The sequence below is a fragment of the Cricetulus griseus genome, chromosome 2 (assembly GCF_003668045.3).
Source record: "Cricetulus griseus strain 17A/GY chromosome 2, alternate assembly CriGri-PICRH-1.0, whole genome shotgun sequence".
Lineage (NCBI taxonomy): Eukaryota > Metazoa > Chordata > Mammalia > Rodentia > Cricetidae > Cricetulus > Cricetulus griseus.
The window spans coordinates 376,119,680-376,134,421 of NC_048595.1; positions in this window are offsets into that span (position 1 = coordinate 376,119,680).

Genomic DNA, 14,742 nt, shown 5'->3' on the forward strand with positions numbered 1-14,742 from the left:
ATGCTGCTGTGCTTAGGGTGACAAGTCACCAGACCCTGCATAGTAGTCGTTGTAAACAAAAGTCTTCACTCCCCAGTTCTAGAGTAGCTCAAAAGACTTGACAGTACCAAGTGTTAGTTAGCCAACTCTGGGACACCAGGGATTGTCATGCTCGGCTGGCACCAGCATACTTGGCACACTGTGGCAGCTTTTTGGAAGTTTCTTTGTGGGATAAACCTACATCTCCACTCAGGAGGCAGAGGCAGGCGGATCTCTGTGAGTTCAAGGCCAGCCTGGTCTCCAGAACGATTGCCAGGATAGGCTCTAAAGCTACACAGAGAAACCCTGTCTCCAAAAACAAAAACAAACAAAAAACCCTACATCTCCCCTCTGACCCAGTGCTTGTCTCCTTGTGCAGGCACCTAGAGCATCAACGGCCAGTCCACTGCACAACTAGACAGTGACATTCATGTCAGCTGCCCCTCCATGGAGAGTAAGTGGCTGGGAGTGTGGCTTCTTTGGTAGAGTTGCTCTCCCAGCAAGCAGGAAGCCCTGGGTTCAGTCCATAGCCCTGTGTAAGCCAGGCAGTAATCTCAAGATATCTGTAGTCTGACTGCCTCCCTGATGGCTGACTCCCTTAGAAAGGGCTTCAGCTGTGGAATTGGCACTGCTTATGAGTAATACTTGGAAATGCTGTGATGTCACTTGTCAGTCAAAAACAAGTTAGGGTCAGCCCAGGCTCAAGGGCAGTAGCAAGGCCTGGTCAGTAGAGGTGGTTCTTCAAGGCCAGTTCTCTTCCCAGCCTCCTGTTCCTCTGAGGTAGGATCCTCTGTAGGGTCCTCTTCAGGGTCCGTCCTCAGCTATTCTGTGTAAGCCTGTTAATCCCTGTGCTTGGGAAATGGAGGCAGGAAGATCTGAAGTTCAAAGTTACCCTCAGCTGTATAGCAAGCTCCAGGACAGCCTGGACTACATGTGATCCAATTTCTCACCCCCCAAAAAGAACAATTGTTTATTTGTACGTGATGATATGACAATCAACCATAACTGCTGTGTGCAAAAAATATGGGTGAATCTTCCAGACTTAATGGTTAAGCAGGCCGGGCGTTGGTGGCACAAGCCTTTAATCCCAGCACTTGGGAGGCAGAGGCAGGCAGATATCTGTGAGTTCAAGGCCAGCCTGGTCTACAGAGCTAGTTCCAGGACAGCCTCCAAAGCTACACAGAGAAACCCTGTCTCAGAAAACAAACAAGTTTCCAGCAGATGTCAGCTCAGCCACCCAGGAGAAGAGCTTAGACCCCTCCATTATTGGACATTTGGCCTGAAGCACAGCTGTCTGGCTGTTTAGTCTGGTTATGGCCTCAGGCATCCAGCCATTGCTATAGAAATAGCTCCATTATTGCCTCTGATGTCATCTCCCTTTCTGGGCTTAGTTTCTTGATCTGTTAAATGGGGCAGTAATGCCCCAGGCAGCTGTGGGTATTAAACTACTAACCTTCAGTTATCTATTGCTTTGTAAGCAACTACCATAAACTTGACGGCTAAGAATGGCAATGTTCTTATTCACTCTCCCATACTTATGGCAGGCCTGGGCCAGTCTCTTGTGTCCTTCCTGCAGCTACATCAGGTGACCAGAGTGCAGGTCACCAAGTTTCTCTGTGGATGTCTATCATAGCTTCTCCCTTCATAGGTATGCCACCTTAGTGTGATGCCTGCCTCAGTGTGTAGTGGTCCTTTGCTTCCTGGAGGCAGTAATCTCAAGATATCTGTAGTCTGACTGCCTCCCTGATGGCTGACTCCCTTAGAAAGGGCTTCAGCTGTGGAATTGGCACTGCTTATGAGTAATACTTGGAAATGCTGTGATGTCACTTGTCAGTCAAAAACAAGTTAGGGTCAGCCCAGGCTCAAGGGCAGTAGCAAGGCCTGGTCAGTAGAGGTGGTTCTTCAAGGCCAGTTCTCTTCCCAGCCTCCTGTTCCTCTGAGGTAGGATCCTCTGTAGGATCCTCTTCAGGGTCCGTCCTCAGCTATTCTGTGTCTGGGTGTTCTCTGTGCTGACCTTGACCACTTGTCCTTGGCTCCTCAACATCTAGCCACCAATCTGTCCCCAGCCTGTTCTCAGAAACTTAGATAGGGAGTCGCTATCCCAAGGCTGACATGCAGTGTGTCTTCCCTCTAACCTGTGCTTTAGCTCCTACTTGTCCTGAAAGCAACTTGTGGATGAGGCCCTGAAGAGCCAGCCTCTCATCTTGGGTCTTCCTTGGCCTATGAAGGAGGTTTGGAACCTGGAGACAGGCAGCTTATCCAAGAGGCCACAGTCAGCACAGACCCAGGTGGGGAGACCAGGGGAGGCTTCCTGGAGGAAGAGGTGCTGGAGCTGAGCAGGAATTAGCCAGGCCTGGAGTTGGAAATGAGTCTGCCTCTTAGCATCATATTCATGGTTCTGAGTTTGGAGAGATTCTCATTCCAGAAATGTGCTGTCGCCACAGCCTGGAGCTCAGTCTGTGGGGGGACAGCGGATGAGGCCGGAACAGCGGGGAGAGTGGAGCCTTGTGTCCTGAATGGGCTTCAGGACTTGGGCAACTTCTAGAGTGCATAAAACATCTGGTTCTGGTTAGAGGTCTGGGTAAAGATGGTGGGGCCTGGAACACTGTTAAGGTCCTGGCCCAGGAGGCAGGCACAGAGACGCCTCAGGTACAGCAGTACCAGGGTAGGGGACATACGGGCTCCATGCAGTGGGGAGCAGGTGGCCAGCAGGACTGGGACCAAAAGCACACACACACACAAACACACACACACACACACACACACACACACACATACACACAAACACACACACACAAACACACGGAGGGGGAGAGAGAGAGAGAGAGAGAGAGAGAGAGAGAGAGAGAGAGAGAGCGCTATGGGACTTGCCAGGGCATAGAGCTCAGAGTCTGCGAGGGGGAAAGGAGTGTCGATGACTTAATGGCACTATTCTGATGTCCCTGTTCCTCAGTGTCCCAATGGCTCCCTGGAGGGTCTTGCCAACGGCCCTCCTCTGCTGGCCTGTCCCTCTGCATGCCTCACTGCAGCACCCAAGTGGTCCTCCCTTCCACAGAGACCCTGTGACCTTACTCTTTGACTCTAGGGACCTGCAGGGAAGGAGGAATGTTGTACTTGGGCTGGCAGAAATGAAGATATTCTGAAGAGACATTGGTGTCTCCCAGTCTCAGACTGTTGAAACCATGGACCCTGGAGAAATGGGGATTTCCCCAAGAATTTCATGCTGGGGGGAGGAGAGACCAGCTGGGACAATTTCAACTCGGACGTCTTAGAGAAGGAAGGCCAGACAGTACCCCCAGGACTGCCTAAATATGCAAATCCTTGACCTTCTATGTCAATTTATCTCACTTGAGGATCCAGAAAATGGATTTGCTCCTCTTCCCATCATGGCCACGTTAAGCAAGTTTTTTGTCTTTTTTCCACTATTAATTTGACTGTTTTAATTGTCTTATTGAAGATGGGTGTCTGAATCCAACCTAGGGCACTGGCTGTGACCCCCAAGTTCAATAACAATATTACCTCAGGAAGCAGGTCCCACTCCTCTTCCCCTGGGCATACCACAGTCATTCTGTCTCTCTCCTCACCGACATAGCTTCGGGAGGTTGAATAATTGAGAAAGGTAAGGTCTGAGAATCAGGTACCCCTCCATCATATTCCTCTTCCTAGCTCTGCAACCTTGGCCTCGATTTCCTCAACTATACAATAGTGGCCACTTTGCTAAGTGTTGTGAAGGTGAGACAGCTAATGACAGGCAGGACATCCTGAGGAGAGTGCCTGGTGCCTCATAAAACTCAAGGCACACATGAGTTGTTATGAGGTAGTTGTCACTCATCACATCAGTAGTGAATCACTCTTCAGGGATTCCTGGGGCTTCATTAATGTCGGGGCTAGCAACAACTGCTAGGCACAAAGCCAAATGGTCCCTAATTGTGATGATTGAACTTGGGGTGCTTTGAGTTCACAATGCTGAAGTGACTCAAGTTCAGTGGTAAAGCTGTGGATTTGGATCTTTTGTCCAGGCCAGCATAACTCCGGCTGGCCCTCTCTGGATCAGAAAGCACAGTCCTGAGTCAGTCTTAGGACACAAGGGCACCCTGACAGTAAAGTGAACCGAGTATGTGTGTGCCAGCACACCATGGCATCATGTGTGCATGTGTGCACCCCCCACCCTCCACCCCCCCCACACTCCCCACCCCCCCATGTGCACAGGTCAGAGGACAACTTTATGGAGTTGATTCTCTCCTGCTGTGAGTTCCTGAAACTGCACTCAGGTGTCAGGCTTGTGTGGCAAGCTTGTAGACCAGGCTGGTCTCGAACTCACAGGGATCCACCTGCCTCTGCCTCATGAGTGCTGGGATTAAAGGTGTGTGCTACCAACGCCCAGCTCACACTGACTTTTCAAAGCAATGCTGTCCATGATGTTTCTTCTCATGAAGCCCTGCCCTGCCCTGCCCTGCCCTCCATTGCCTTTGGGTTGACTCTTGGCCCATTGTCTGCCTTCACTCCCCTTCCAGCCCTTGACCCCCAACTGGCAGTCACATGCAGGTCTTATAGAGGCCCAGCCATGCCCTGTCTGTCTCTCCTGCTCTCCTCTTATCTCCCTAGTCCATGTCCTCCCCGGTGACAGATCCCTCCCCATGCAACCTCAAGCTCAGCTACCACCTGCTATCTCTAGGATTCCTTCCCAGACAGAGATAGATGCCTGCCCTGATCCCCACAGCCCCTCCCCATGGCATGTTCTTTCCATGCTCTTCTCCCAGACATCGAGCCCCTGAGCCAAGGAGCTATCTCTATTCACTTTGCTAATTAACCAGTACCTGAGGTCTCAGCTAGGTATTTGTTGATGGACTGACTGACAGCCATAACTTCAGCCTCATGCCAAACAGCAGAAGGCTGTTTGTCCTCATTTCCCTACCCCGCCTCCCCCCCCCCCCAGTAATCCTAGAGGCTAACAAGAAGGGCTGCAGGCTAATAGCAGTTTCTGAACATAAAAGGGTCCAGCTGTGGCCGTGACTCATTTCAGTCGTCCTGGCGTCCCATCTGGACCTAACAAGGGCTGGGTGGATTCAGAGGCCCTGGGAGGGAGGAGTTTACTTTGATGAGCGTCTGCCCCAAGCAAACTTCACACACAGCATCTCTCCTAATGTTCACCATAAGCTACCCATCCATGCCTGAAGCGCCTCATTTTACAGAGGAGGAAACCTGTGATCAGAGAATAGCCATGACTCACCTAAGGACAACGAGGTGCATAGTAACTATGGCTCCTGAGCCCAGTCCTGCCGTGGTTAGATATGATCCCATTGACAGAGGCAGGCAGGCCCTGTAAGAAGCATTTCACAGCCATCACACACTCTAGTCCCTAGTATAGCCTGTGAGTGAGGGGCACACTCACCCCGTTTGCAGGAGAGTGACCAGAATTCAGAAAATGACAAGGGCTCATCTATCTGGTCACAAGACTGTCCACCTCACAGAACAGCTAGCCCCCAGGACTGACCAAGGTTTTTTTCATGGGAGACCAGGAACCTTTCCCCACACTTGAGAGGAGAGCATGGGGGAGCTCTGGGGTACTTCTTGCTCCTAAGTCAAGTTTCCTCTCAAAGGGCTCTGAAGGTTGGGGTCCCCTAGAAGAACATGATGGTGCACGAGGTACCATGTTACTGCTGGCCCTGGCAGTGTGGCTTCACCACACATATCAGCAGTGCCTCTGTGTGTGTGTGTGTGTGTGTGTGTGTGTGTGTGTGTGTGTGTGTACATGATATGCATGTGTGTATATCACATATTTTCCACATAGTTCTTAAATTTTTAAATATTTGTAAGAATGAGGTGGGTGCATAGTGTACATGCCTGTTATAATTTCCCTCTCAAGCCTACTCCAGCATCAGGGTGACACAGGGTGACATGTCCTGTAACCTGCCCTCATTCCACAGGGGTGAAAAGAGAGATGATAACAAGGTTAAAAACTGTGGAGAGCTGATGGTAGCACCTACTCATCCAGAGCCAAAGAAGGCTGCCTGACAGTGGTAACACCCAGTCTCTTCAAAGACAAACCAGAGCTGAAGAGAGGGAGGGTGCCTACAGGAAGGATACAAGAGCAGCCATGACAGGGGTGTTGGGAGACCCCTGCTGGGCACATCCACATCCACATCCCAGGAACAAGGTTGTAGGTATGTTTGGTCAGTAACATCCTGCCTGTACCTGCCCTGTCCTATGCTCTCCTGCTCACACATGATGGTGACCATACTTCCAGGAGGCCTTTGGCTGTCCCATGACCCCAAGTAAAAAGCCCCACTTCTCTGGGATTGTCTCTGCTACCTCTAGCAGGATACAACAACACCATCTGCACAGGGGTGTGGCATACCTGAGACAGTACCCGTAAAGTGCTGTGTGTGGCACTGCAAGAGTCTGGCTGCTTGATGAAGGAGTCTGAAACACCAGCAGTGAAGAGCACAAGAGAACCCTGCTTCTCTACTGTCTCAGGTCATCTGGAATGTACTGATCCATCCATGAGCTCCAGCCCCCTTACTGTACACATATTACCCATATGCATGCAAATTTATGTTTTAAAATCCAAATACATGTAGACCTCATGAAAACTGTATCTGAAAGGTACCATCAGTATCCATAATGATTAATTCCAAGAGGAGCAACAGAGGCCCAGAAAGGTGAGCTGGCTAATAGCCTCCTAGCTGGAACTATTGAAGCTGGGATTTTAATCCAAACAGTACGGCTTTGCACAGGAAGTCCATCCAAACCCTCAGACTACATACAGGAAAGCAGGTGGGCCCAGAGAGGGTGAGTGAACCACCTTAGACCTTGCAGCAACTCGGGAGTGCCTCCCGATGCCCTGTGTTAGAACCTGCAGTTCATCCTGATGGCTACAAGGCCAGCAGGCAAAGTGCCTGGACCTTTGCAAAGAAGCTCTGGTGAAGCATGTTCATCCCTCTGCTCTGGGAGCAGCTTTGCTCTCAGACCCCCCTCACACCGCATCCCCTGCCCCCTCAGGCAGCACCAAGCATTCTTGGGACACCTGCAGGGAGTGATACCATCTGTGTCTGGGGCACAATTGGACAAGACTCTTGACAGCTGACAGCCAGGCCCAGCACGTGGTCCAGGACATCCCACTCCTGGCTGTCTGATGGAACAGGAGCTCACAAGAAGTGCTGTAGAAGAGGTTTGCTCTACCTTACCACTTCTGAGCTGTGGGATGACAATGCTAATAGTTTAAAATTCAGAATTCTTTTTATTATTTACTTTTTCAATTTTTTGTTTGTTTTTGTTTTTGTTTTGAGACAGGCTTTCTCTGTGTAGCTCTGGTTGTCCTGGAACTCACTTTGTAAACCAGGCTGGCCTCGAACTCTAAGATTCACTTGTGGGATTAAAGCCCTGTACCACCACCACCAGGCTACTTTTTCAAGTAGGTCTGCACCTGCACCTGCACTGCACCTGCATGCAGTGCCTTTGGAGGCCTGAAGAGGGAGATCAGTGATCTCCTAGAACTGAAATTAACAGGCAGTTGTAAGCTGCCTGACACGGGTGCTGGGGACCAGGCTCAGGTACGCAAGAGCAGCAAGTGCTCCTAATTGCTGAGCCATGTCTCCAGGCACCAGGATTTCAGAATTCTAATACAAATAGTAAGAGTCCTTCATGTCCACCATTCTGATATTCTACTCTGGCAGCCTCAGCTTCATTCCCAAAGCTTGGTCTAGGAAGACCACGGTTCCTTCCCAGCAGCTGGAGGAGAGTAAAATGAGGGTAAGGGGGGGTCAGGACTCACTTTACTTAGAGGAAAGGGATCTGCATGCTTTGCTGGCTTTTTCTGGAAGCTGTGTTTTGCTTTGTCTGAGTTTGCTGAAGTCTGGCTATCCCTTCCATCCCAGGGCCCTCCTCATCTCCCCAGTGGGCAGGCTGCCTTTTGCTCTCTTGAGGGGTACCAAATCAAGTTCAAATGATGCCTTGAGCAGACTCTGTGCTGAAAGCCAAAGAAAGAGCTGGTGCCAAATGTTACGGCTTCCTGAAAGAAAAAAAAAAAAAAAAAAAAAAAAAGCCTTTCTCTCCCACAACCAAGCCCTGGGCACCTAGCCAGGAAGATGCAGGGCAGGAGCAGAAGCATCCAGAGCTTCCAGGATTCTTGTGGGTACCCAGAGCTGGGAAACAGGCGTACAGAGAGCTGGGGAGTATGAAAGAACCTGGATCTGGCCAAGAGAGCCTCAGGCAAAGCCACAGGCAGACCCAGGGTCCTTGTCACAACACAGCTGGCTTACTGGTTAGTTTTTGTCAACTTGACACAAGATTGATCTGGTAAGAGGGATCCTCAATTGAGAAATCTTGAATAGTGATTGATTCAGAAAGGTTCAGCCCATTCACTGTTTATGCTGCCACATTGTATAAGAAAGCAAGCTTCGCTGGGTGTTGGTGGCACACACCTTTAATCCCAGCACTCGGGAGGCAGAGACAGGCGTATCTCTGTGAATTCAGAGCCAGCATGGTCTACCCAGAAAGTTCCAGGATAGGCTCCAAAACTACAGAGAAACCCTATCTCAAAAAGCAAAAGCAAAACAAAAACAAACAAACAAAAAATCCCACAGCAAAAAAACAGAAAGCAAGCTGAGCAAGTCATACAAAACAATAAGCAGTGTTCCTCTATGGCCTCTGCTTCAGTGTCTAGCTACAGGTTCCTGCTTTGATTCCTGCCCTGACTTCCCTTCATGATGGAATATAAATTGTAAGCTGAAGTAAATCTTTTTCTCCCCAGGTTGTGTTTTATCACTGAAATAGAAACCTAACTAGGAAAGATGCCAATAAAATAAAGCAAGCCAGGCAGTGGTGGTGCACCCTTTAATCCCAGTGCTTGGGAGATAGTGACAGGCATTTAAGACCTGCCTTGTCTACAGAGTGAGTTCAAGAACAGCCAGGGCTACACAGAGAAACCCTGTCGAAAAAAACAAAAACAAAACAAAGGCAAATGCTAGTTAATTTGCAAATACCTTCTAGGCCTAGGGTGTGGGACTGACTGCCTTGTAAACCCAGACAGGGTTAGGGCTAAAAGGAGGGGGCTTAAAGTCTCTGCCATGAGGATGGACAAGGAACTCCAAGAGAATGGCTTGGAGAAGTTCCCAGCCCAGAGGTGCAGGAGGCTGTTGTGCTCAGGACAGGAGAGAGCAGGAACAGGTATAGTAGCATTCAGGACTAGACTTGGGCTAGCCTTTGTGAGTTAGCAAGCTCTGCCCCAATGGTCCTGTTGTGGCCTCAAGCGAGCCTGGCCACCAGATTTACAAGCATTCAACTCTTTTCCTCTAACTGACCCTGTAAAGTCTCAGAACTATAGAAGAGCCACATGGATGAAGGGCATAATGGCTATCTGGCCTGGTTCCAGGCTCACCAGCTGCCAAAGTTCTGTCATCTTACTATTCTATCATGGGCTCTCTGATGGCACACCTACATGTACCACCAGCCCTCAGGATTGTTGGGGACAGATCATCCCTCAGGAACCATAATCAGGGATGCTGAATCCCCAGGCACAATGGTGTGGTGTTTGCAAATTAACTGTCCAGTCTTCTGAACACCTTCAGTCATCTCTATGTGAACTCTAGCCAGTGCCTGTTACAATGTAAATACTGTATGCACCACTGTAACCACTCCTCAATACAATGTAAATACTGTATCCACAGCTGTTACACTGTCTCCGACAAAACCTGGAAAGGCCTGGGCTTGTACACAGATAAAAACCTGAGGATGGAACCCAGGGCCTTGTTAATGCTGCGTGCGCCACCACTGAGCCACACCCCCAGCCCTTTTACCTTTTTTGCTTAATTATTTATTATTGGTGGTAGTGGTGCGTGTGTGTGTGTGCGCGTATGTCCAGGGCATCATTTGGAGATCAGAAGAGTCAGAAGACAACTTCTAGGAGTTGGTTCTCCTTCCCCCAAGGGTTCTAGGGATCAGACTCAGGTTGTCAAGCTTGTACTACAGGCACTTCAATCTCACACCCCAACCTATCCCCAGTCTTTTCTCTGAAAGAATTGTTTTCTGAATATTTTTGAGTGGCAGTTGATTGAATCTGTGCATGAAGAGGTCCAGCTATACTCAGCCATGGACATCTCTGAATTTACTATGCATGTCGCTCAGTGGTATGATTGCAGACACCATGACTGTCTTAGTTACATCTCTGTTGCCATGACAAAACTTCATGACCAAGGCAACTTATAAAGGAAACCATTTAAGGGATGGAGAAATGGCTCAGCAGTTAAGAGCACTGGTTGCTCTTCCAGAGGACCTGGGTTCAATTCCCAGCACCCACATGGTAGTTCACAGATGTCTGTAACTTCCGTTCTAGGGAATCTGATTCCCAAATACAGACATACCTGCAGGGCAAAACACCAACGTATATGAAATAAAAATAATACAGTATTTAAAAAAAAAAAAAAACTTGGGTTGGAGAGCACTGACTGTTCTTCCAGAGATCCTGAGTTCAATTCCCAGCAACCACATGGTGGCTCACAACCGCCTTGAATGAGGTCTGCATGCAGGCAGAAGACTGTATACATAATAAATAAATAAAATCTTAAAAAAAAAAAACTGTTTAAAGTGGGTGTGGTAGCACAAGCGTTTAAATCCCAGCACTCAGAGGCAGAGACAGGCGTATCTCTGTGAGTTCAAGGCCAGCCTGGTCTACATAGTGAGTTCCAGGACAGCCAGGGCTGTTACACAGAGAAACCTGTGTCTCACAAAACCAAAAAATAAAGAAACCGTTCAACTTGGAGTTTACAGTCACAGAGAATTAGACTTCATGACCATCCCGGCAGAGAGCTCGACAGCAGCAAGCAGGCATGGGTCTGGAGCAGTAACTGATCCACAGGCATAAGGCAGAGAGAGACAATGACAATGGCATGGGCTTTTGAACCCTCAAAACCCACCCCCAGTGATACATCCCTCCAATAAGGCCACACCTCTTTGTTTAATTTATTTTTATTTATGCTTTTCTTTTTCTTTTCTTTTCTTCTTTTTTTTTTTTTTTTTTTTTTTTTTGAGACAGGGTTTCTCTGTGTAGCTTTGGAGCCTAACCTGGCACTCGCTCTGGAGACCAGGCTGGCCTCAAACTCACAGAGATCCGTCTGCCTCTGCATCCCAAGTGCTGGTATTAAAGGCGTGCACCACCACTGCCCGGTACATTCGAGTACAAAAGTACACTGAAACTGAAGCAAGGTTGTCTATGGCACTAGACTGTAGTCTATCCCTGTCCTGTTCTTTCAGGTACTCAGACCCCAGGTTCAGCAGACAAGATCTGCATAAATTGGCAGAAAGTTGACAGGAGAGAAAGAGAGAGACAGAGACAGAGACAGAGAGAGACAGAGACAGAGACAGAGAGAGAGACAGAGACAGAGACAGAGAGCTTAGTTGATTCCAAGGGTGAGAACGCATAGCTGTGGTTTGAAGCACAGTTTCTCTGCTTTCTGAGATTAAGCAAGCTTCTGACACCAACCGGGCTACGACAGAGCTGCTGTGACTTTTCCTACTGTGCTGGTTGGTTCCTGTCAGTGTCACAGAAACCAGAGTCACCTGGGAAGAGGGAACCGCCACTGAGAAAAAAAATGCCTCCATCTGCAAGCCAGGGGACGCAGGCCAGCACAGTTGCTTTCCTCAATCGCCTCTTCATCAGCTTCTGCCTTGAATTCCTACCTTAACTTCTCTCAGTAGTGGACTGTAAGGACATAAACCCTTTCCTCCCCAAGTCAGTTTTTGGTTACCGTGTTTATCTCAGAAACGGAGAAACAATCGGTACTGAGGTAATAACATTTTCCTTTGTTAAAATTGGTATGTAAGTGGAGCGGTGGTGGCGCACGCTTTTAATCCCAGCACTCAGGAGGCAGAGACGACAGGTGGATCTCTGTGAGTTTGAGACCAGCCTGGTCTACAGAGTGAGTTCCAGGACAGCCTCCAAAGCCACAGAGAAACCCTGTCTCAAAAAACAAAACAAACAAAAATAATAAATAAAATAAAAATAAAATTGGTATGTGTTCACATGTCTGTACATGTGTTCATATGCACAGAGACCAGACGAGCCCCTCGGGTGTTCTCCATCTCTCTCCTGTTCTTTGAGGCAGGGTCTTTCTGGAACCATAGAGGTTGTATTTTCTCTGCTAGGCTGGAAGCCAGGAAGCCCAGGCCATCTTCCTGTCTCCACCTCTGGCAGGTGTTTGTGCTTGTTACATGGGTGCTGACATCTAAACCCCAATCTTCACGATAGTGGAACAATCCCTTAATTGCTGAACCATCTCTCCAGCCACTAATATTTTTCTTTTATGGATTTGTTATGGCATTTGATATGCTAAAGACAGCTGTCACTCAACATACTTATTCTGGGCCTATTGTTTTTTTCTAATTATATTTCTATCACATTCATGTTTTGGATATTAAGGCTTTTCTTTTTGGGGTGTGTGTGTGTGTGTGTGTGTGTGTGTGTGTGTGGTGGCAGCAGCTTAGGATGGAACCCAGAAACTTGCCTGTGCTAGGCTAATGTTCTTCCACTGATTCACCTCACGGAGATTTATTCTTTTCTCTCTTGCAGCAACAGCCCAGGAGAGGAAGTGCTGTGAACTCTGTCTTCTTCAACCATGAGCTCCTAGTAGCTGTGGGTATGGTAACAAGACCGGTACAAGATGGAGGCTATCACATTCCATTATAGATAGGGGAGGGGTTCATGAAGCCCTACCCTTAGCTGGGGAGCTCTTGATAATTAATAGCCACTAGGAAGGGGAAGCCATTTTTCTTCAATGGTGTAGCCACTGGTCAGTTGTTATATGCTCCAAAATAACCCCACCCAAGTGCATGTCAGCCACCCTGCTTCAATTAAATGGGTCATACACACAAGACATATAAATATATGGAAATGTCAAAGAGTAAATTAAAATATACAAATAAAAGGGGGGAAGTAGTACATGCTGGCTGTTTATAGATAATTACAATAATATAGGAGTGTATGGAGTGAAAAATAAAGGTTATGAGCCAATCCCATTCCTCAAGAAATATCACTAATAACACAGAGTGTCCACACCTTTATGGTTCCAAAGCAGCATGCAATGTGGATACAGCTTTGAGGTTGGTGTGTTTTTTTCCGCTTGTTTGTTTGTTTGAGATGGGGGGGGGGTCTCATACTTCTCAGGCTAGCTGGAACTCATGATATTCTTGCTCCAGTACTCCCTAACCCTTTTGTTTCTTCCTGCATTAATTAGTTAAAAGACCAGCATCTCCCTCTTGAGGTCTCTTATAGAATAGTCTAGGAATCCTGCCGGGTCCAAAGGAGGCAGGGCTACTTTGCAAGGACCAGCAGTCTCTTGTAGGCCCCAGGGTCATAACCTTCCTACTTATTACTTGTGCTCAGCCTGGCTTCCTGGAAATAGGAATGAATGCAGTTTGTGGGTCCAATGTGGCTCCTAGCTCAAAACACATGTGTCATCTGAGTCATCCCCAGTGCCTTGCCTCAGGCTCTCAGTATATAGGTCACCAGTCCACACCTTGCTCACAGAGTGAGGCCATGTCCTTTGAAGTCTAGGTGTCCTCTCTGCCAGCTGACCTGGGACAGGACTATCCTGACAAACCAGATGACAGCTAATCCTATCGACTCTTACACAGGACAAGGGGCCAGGACCTCTTTCCTATTGGGACTCCCTAGTCATCTACAAATTTGTCGGCCTCCTCCCTGGTTATGTGAGGGGCAGTTTTGAGAGTTGGTGAAGCCTGGGAATCAGCATGCTTACCTCAGTCCTCATCTGGCCATAGAAGTAATAGTAGCAAAGGATGTGGGGGGGGGGGCTGAGACTTGGTAACTGCTCAATTGAGTAGTGTGAACTATCACTGCATGGAGCTCTCTGGCTTCCCTATTGCATAAAATGTGGTGTCTTAGCCTGTAACCCAAGGCTGTTCTCTCATCTGCAGAGCAACCTCCTTTCCTTCCTGGGCAGAGCTTGGATTCTCAGGAGGAAGGTGTGGAAGATGGAAGGATGCTCCCAAAGGGACAGAACCTCAGCCTTTGCTTTGCTGATGCTTTCCAAGGCCAACTGAGGAGATGAGTTCTGGCCTAGTCGAATCAGATCAGTTAAAATTGAGCCACTGGTGGGGAGAGGAAGGAGGTAGGAAGGGAAGAAGGGGGTGGAGAACAAGAGGACTGAGGCAGGGGAGGAATAGAGGCGGGCAAGAAAGGAGATGCCTTGATAGAGAGAGACAGTACAGGTTTGGAGAGAGGTCTAGCACAGGGGAAATGTTAGGGGATTCACAGGGATGACCCCAACTAAGAAGCCAGACAGTGGTGGAGGGGATGCCATTGATGCCCTTCCCCTATAATGAGATTGATGCCTACCTTGGTTACCATTCCTAGAGCCTTCATCCAGTAGCTGTTTGAAGCAGAAACAGGCACCTACAGCTAAGCACTGAACCATATTACTGGAATTCAGTTGTGGAGAGGGAGGAGGGAGCAAAGGAGCCAAGATGGGGCTGGAGAAACCCACAGAAACAGTGGACCTGACCTACTGATAGCATGGAGACCCTAGTCATAAAGCTTGGGAAACAGCATTGCACCAAACCAAGCCCTCTGAATGTGGGTGCCAGCTAGGAGGTCAGGGCAGTTTATGGAATCTCTAACAGTGGAGCCAGTCTTTAACCCTAGAGCACAAATGGACTGTGGGAGCCCATTCCCTATGGAGGGATACTATTGCAGCCCAGATATAGCAA